Source organism: Brachionichthys hirsutus, chromosome 5 (genome assembly GCF_040956055.1).
Source record: "Brachionichthys hirsutus isolate HB-005 chromosome 5, CSIRO-AGI_Bhir_v1, whole genome shotgun sequence".
NCBI lineage: Eukaryota > Metazoa > Chordata > Actinopteri > Lophiiformes > Brachionichthyidae > Brachionichthys > Brachionichthys hirsutus.
In genome coordinates this window covers 13,887,979-13,894,360 of record NC_090901.1, presented here as the reverse complement: position 1 = coordinate 13,894,360, position 6,382 = coordinate 13,887,979, and positions in this window count along the sequence as shown.

Below are 6,382 nucleotides of genomic sequence, written 5' to 3'. Positions count from 1 at the left end.
ACACACACACCACACACACGCCTACATTCAGTGCATTCACTGGACTCCTGCTCCTACAGCACCCTGTGTAGGCTGAAGGCCGACTCCCGATGGACACCTGTCAGGTGACGTACAGCCACTCTGACCCTAAATGACAGGAAGTAGCTTTTCTCGCCTACGCTGGACTTCCTGTAGACGTTCCTGGCGGGGAAAGAGATGAATTTGATTTGATTGTAGAGCACAACTTGAATGTTTCTGTTCTTTTCGCTGGACTCCTTCGGCAGGTAAAGCTTCAGGCGCTGTTTTAGCGCCTAGCTGGCAGGCTAAGCGAGCTGCGAGACAACCGAATCCTGACACTGAAAGGAGAGCCTTTCGTTTCTGTCCTACATGCCTTTATATGACGACAACAGAGGAAATGAAGAACGGAACATACATCTGTATGTAAAGGAAAGCTCCGCATGGAGACTCTGTGCCATTAGCTTTATACACCTTATTACTGGACATATATAACATATAAATATTTATATATCACTGAAATGAAGCATTTTGTAATTGTACATTGTTTTTTATTAAGAGTCTGAATTTGTAAATGTATGCTATGTTTTATGGGACGCATGTTTTTTATAGTAATGGGCCGGCTTGTCTACAGGCGTGAATCTAAATCTTGTATTATTAGTTCAATTTAAATAGTAAAAATATATGATATTGCTGCATTTAATTTCACATTTTCCCACATGAGGATGGATAATTATTAAATGTCACTTTTGTTTTTAGCTGTTTGTGAAATTTGGCATAAATAACACGAATAGCTTTACAGTGCTGCTATAGCATTATTCTGCAAGTATATTTTATTCATCACTCGGGGCCATAATCCAACATAACCTCTTGCAATGTTCATAAAGTAGAAATGCACTTCCTGAATCCGCCCCTCATCCAGGTTTACTCTGAGATGTAACAGGCCGTCTTCAGCCCTGTGCCCAACCCCTCCACCAAATGCTGCCACATGGAATCCCAGAAATAAATGAACAAACAGCAGGCTCCTGGGCAAAGGTGCATAAGATGCATTCATGTTGACCGTCCTCTGCTCTGGCTGTTTGGAAAGTATAATTGGTATAACCGATTTGTATTTTATTTTTACTGCCAATCTCGAGTAGAGAGATGCTAGATGGATGGACGGACAGAGGAAATACACTTCTGAAAACGACCTGGACGGAAAAATACTTTGATTCAGAAATTAACTTTAGAGCTGAAATGTTTTTTTACACTGGAATAAAGGCATAATGTGTTATGGGGGGGATTTCTGTCTGTCACTGATGTATCCAATGAATGTAGCAGCTTTAGTTTCTATGTGACAGCTGTACCTCTGCAGTAAAACATCCTGCTGATGAAGTGCCTCACCCGCTGATAATTAAAGTGGTTCTGTTCAGGCATTTTGTCGAATATATAAACTATTAAAAATGTGTTTAAAGATCATCTCTTGTGGTTTTAATGACAATGACATGTCACAGAAAAACAAGATAAATTTGCTCTTTTAATAGTCAACATTATCAGTAATAAAAGTTAATTTCTGTAATTACATTAAGAAAAGAAGATCTCAATACATCCAGCAACTGATAAAAATATATGTTTCCACTCAGACCTCTCGTGTAATAATGCTGATATGTGATAATGCTTCATCTGCATTAAAGCCAACTGTTTCTATTTAGTCAGATGGTTGTTGGGGTTGCAAGGATGAAAACCGACTTCATCTCCTTGAACACAATTTCAAAGTTTAGAGTACAACATGTTGCCCAGAAAGCACTCAGATCTATTGTCGCTGGAACCACAAACTTTATTTTATTTGACCTTTTTTTTTTAACCAGGTAAGTCAGTTTTCATTTACAATGACAACCTGGTTTACAGGCAGCATAAGAGACAGTTACAGAAAAAAAAAAAAATACAAGCAATCCAACATCATGCACACATAAAACAGAACAACAAACAAAAAGGAAGCCATGCCACTTGTGTATTGTAATTAAAACATGCATGCTATAAAACACTGACTGCTGTGTGTCGAGCCATCTGGACTCATCTGTACTATGACTTGCAAAGTAAAAACAAATTCAAAAAGTAATCGCAGTATATTCTTTACTGAAGTCACAAGTTTAGTGTGAAATCATACGAATTTGATACAAACGTTCACTTGTTATTGTCCTTATTTTGCAATATGGACCTCTCGGTGTTAAGACTCGTATTTCCGAGGGCCGTGAAAGCAGCCTTCTTTCTAACAGTGTGATAGATGGGCTTCCATGTATTCCAACGGGGCGCCCCTCCTGGCCAATCAGGGTGTCTGCAGCGGCTTCGACACCACCCCCCAGCGGCCGCACAGGCGCACTGAGCTACAAACTGCCATTTTGTGGCAGAGGCTACTCTGCTAAAGCGGGATTAAAACAAACTGCGCAGAAGCCTGCCTCTGCGTGAAGCCTGTAGAACTTTGCGGCGCAGACTCCCCGCTGCCGGCCGAGTTAAAGCGGGGGAGGAACGCACCGGAGCGGTAAGGTGGCAGCACTTTTCTGACAAGGGGGGGAGTTTGCAGGATCTTTAATCGGCCTCTAGGTGTCACGATGGGGCTCCGGGTCCGGACAGCTCGGCGGAGAGTTTGTCTCCCTCTATCGTTATTGGAAAACCCGTCAAAATATGCCTAAATAACCGAAGTTCTAATAAATGTGTAAACAACACGCCGCATTTCACGTGCATGTTTGCGGATATCGTCGCGTACAAGTTACGATGAGTTGGTGGCAGAGTTTTAGGCCGAGGCGTCCATTTTCTCGCCTCTTTGTTTCCCGTCTTTTCAGCCTTGACGAGGTTCGGGTTGATGCTAACGTTAGCGTGTTCGCGTTAAAATGAAAAGCACGGGGCGAGCGTCCCTCCCTCCCACCCACCGAGACACATAAACGGGAGAAACACAGAGTGCCGCGGGGTGTGCGTGGCTGGCGTGACGCGGAGCGGTGCCTTAATGCGGGTCCCGGTGCTCTAAAGTTAGCTTTGAAGTTAGCTCCGGAGCGAGGCCCCTCCGCTCCCGGCGCTGGCGCGCAGCCGAAGAGGGGGCAGCTGGAAGTGTCCCGACGTGTCCTCCGCGCTCACGGCTTTCAGTAGCGACCTCTCACAACAGCTGCGGAGGGTAACTAGGTTAACAGGTTAACTTTGAACAGGTTAACCTGGCGATAAACCGGTTCAGTTAGTTCCAGAGGCGACGACAACAAACCCGCGGTAGCCGGACGTCACGTCGAGGCCTGCGTCGAAGGGAGTGACGACGCATTCATTGCGAAACGATCCACGGCGGCCCGTGGCCATTTATCACGGGACAAACGCACGGGGGGTGTCCTCCAGTCCTCTTCCGTCTCCGGCGTCCTTTCCCCCCCTCCCGGCGGCGTGGTCGGAGCGGCGCTTGCTGCTGCGCCCACCGAGAGCTCCCTCCACGATCCGGCCGGGAGAGGGACAGAAATACCGCTGCCAGGAGGCGGCAGGTGGATCTGCCCCAGCGCGGGGGGGCGACGGGGGGGCGACGGGGCAAAGCCTCCACGCATTAGCATCCAGCTGGAGCAAAGGGGGGCATGGAGTCCACACGCAAACACGTGTGTGTGTGTGTGTGCTCGGGCTGCACGATTATGGCCAAAATGTTAATCTCTTATGTTGATCAAAATTGTGATCATGATCATTAAAAAAAAAAATATATATATATATATATATATATATATATATAAAAAAAGTGATCAGATGATTATTTTTTATGGCTAAATATTTTATTGCGCTTTAACATTTAAATCAGCAGAGCGCTGCTTCCACAAACGTGTTGTGCTACATTCTGGCTAATGTTCAAATGTTTGCATCAAAATAAGACTTCAAAGGGACGTGTGATGAAAAACTCAGTTTCCCATGTTTCTACGCTATTAGGATGATTTTTGGTCCTGATCAACCCAAAAACGGCAAAATAAACCATCCAGTCATCCTGCGTAGTTTGGGTAGGTCTGTAATCACCTCCGGGATGAAATCCCTCTCGGCTTGATGTCGACCCGGGGGAACGTGCACGAGAAGCGTGCGTCCCTGTCTGCGCTCTCTTCACCGTCATGGTGATGAGGGAGCTGAGCCGGAAGGTGAAGCTCTCCATTTACGGGTCGATCTCCGTTCCGACCCTCACCTGTGGTCACGAGCTTTGGGTAGAAACAGGAAGAACAAGGTCGGGGTAAAAGCGGCTGAAATGAGCTTCCTCCGTGGGGGGGCTGGGCTCTCCCTGAGAGATCGGAGGAGACGCTCCGTCATCCGGGAGGAGCTCAGACTAGAGCAGCCAGGTGACTCGGGGATCTTATTTAGGCGTCCCGGGGGGGGGATTCAAAGCGTTTTTATTCCTTCCTGAGTTTATTCGTGGATCATCACGCCGTGTGGCTCAATTGGCTGATTGAGCTGAAACCACACGCTATTAGTTCAGATGTTTAAAATAAAGCTTTCATGATTCAAAACATTTTTTATTCCGTCCTGAGATTATTTCCGTCATCACGCGGTGTGTGTGTGTGTGTGTGTGTGTGTGTGTGTGTGCGTGTGCGCGCGTGTGTGTGTGTGTGTGTGAGTTGAAGAAGATGAGCAGAGTGGATCAAGTGTATTTTTTTGTGGTAATGTTCTGGTGAAAATATCTCAAATTTTTTGGTTACCATGGTAGCGTGCATGCGCACGTGCTCACTATGAACGTACTTTTGCTTCCGGGTTCAGAGCGTTTCTGGTAGGGAGGGAAATGACGGACGGAGTACATGTACCTTACGGGTACTCGTACATAAACTCAGACATAATAGTTCTTTGTGTTCTATTCCGTTTGAGGATTGTACATATCGTTGATGTACTCCCCTCGTACTGACGTGTCCCATCACTTACGGACACCACGGTCATGTCGATGGATGATTTCATGCTTCATCTTCATCATCGTCATCATGCGTCTTTTCTTCTCACTGCCGCTTATAAGGAATACTCAGATACAGCCAGACTCGCGTCGGTAACGGGAACGCCACACGGCTGGTGCTGCCGCGGCCGAGAACTGGCTGTATCTGCTTCTCGGTGACCGTGTGTTTCTCTCCCCCTTACAGGTTACTGGAGGAAGCAGCTCTCAGCTTCAGGTGAGCACGAGCGACCTGGTTGGTAAAAGAAACGTGTCCATCTTCATTCCTTCAGTTTGACAGGGACAGTGAGGTCGCAGACCTTTGGTTCCACGGCGCTCAGAGCTTAGCTGCAGAGACGAGGAGAGGTCGCCTGTGTCGTATGCCTTCAGCCCGGGCTACCGGAGTCGTAATGAGACTCAGTGTGTCGAGGCCCTTCCTGTAAAACTATCTGCTGTGAGCAGCGTAGACCAGCGGTCCCGAACCTTTTTGCTGCCACGGACCGGTTTCATGGCGGGCAATTTTTTCACGGCCGGCGGGGGGGGGGGGGGGTTAAATAAAAAAAAGAATATAATCTTACCAGTAAACTTTATATTATGCACTTGTAATAACTATTAAACGAGTATTACACCAATATCTACTCACCATTAGTTGTGGTCTCAATAATTGCTTCGGTCCTTCATGTTCACGTTTTATTTAACGAAGCTAATCAGCTGGAGATAAACCCGTGTTTTAAGTCTGACTCCTGGTTTGTCTGTGAAGGTTTTCTTTTCTTGGAGGTCATCGGCACCTCTCCTTCCTTCTCAGTTGGACTTTCCCATTAGCAAAGAAGCTCTCCAAAGACATTTCTGTTTTTAGTAACGCATCACGTAAAGCATGAAAATTCACAGGCGAATGTTACGCTGGCCAAAATCCGGTCGTTTTTCAAAATAAATCACCTTTTAGACGCCAATGATCGATACATTAGTTATTCTTTCTGTGCGGCCCGGGAACAAATGGCTCACGGACCGGTACCGGGCCGCGGCCCGGTGGTTGAGGACCACTGGCGTAGATGACATCTCTGTCCTCAAACACTGAAACAGTCTGAGAGTGAGCTGAGGATGGACACAGCTCGAGCACGTGCTGCCTCCTCTGAATGATTCTCTGTATTCTATTACTGCTCTTAAAAATATATTTTAAATGTAACAGAGAGCCTTCATTCATAAAATGGTGCTTGTTGGGAAATAGTTTGGATGCTCTGTTAAACAGAGTTTTAAATATTGATCGTTTCATCATCCTTTTTGACATTTTCATCTGAAAATGGTAGAATGAGAATATTTCTTGTTCCACCTCTTCAGCTTGATTGAGTTTTGTAAATGTCTGCTTACTGTGATGCTGGTCAGGAGGAAACGAAGACAGAGAAACGTGGAATTATCTCCAAGCACCTCTTTAGGACGCAGCGCAGGTAGCAGCCGGAGACGCTACGGTGATTTGATAACGTCGTATTTCAGTTCCCACCCAGG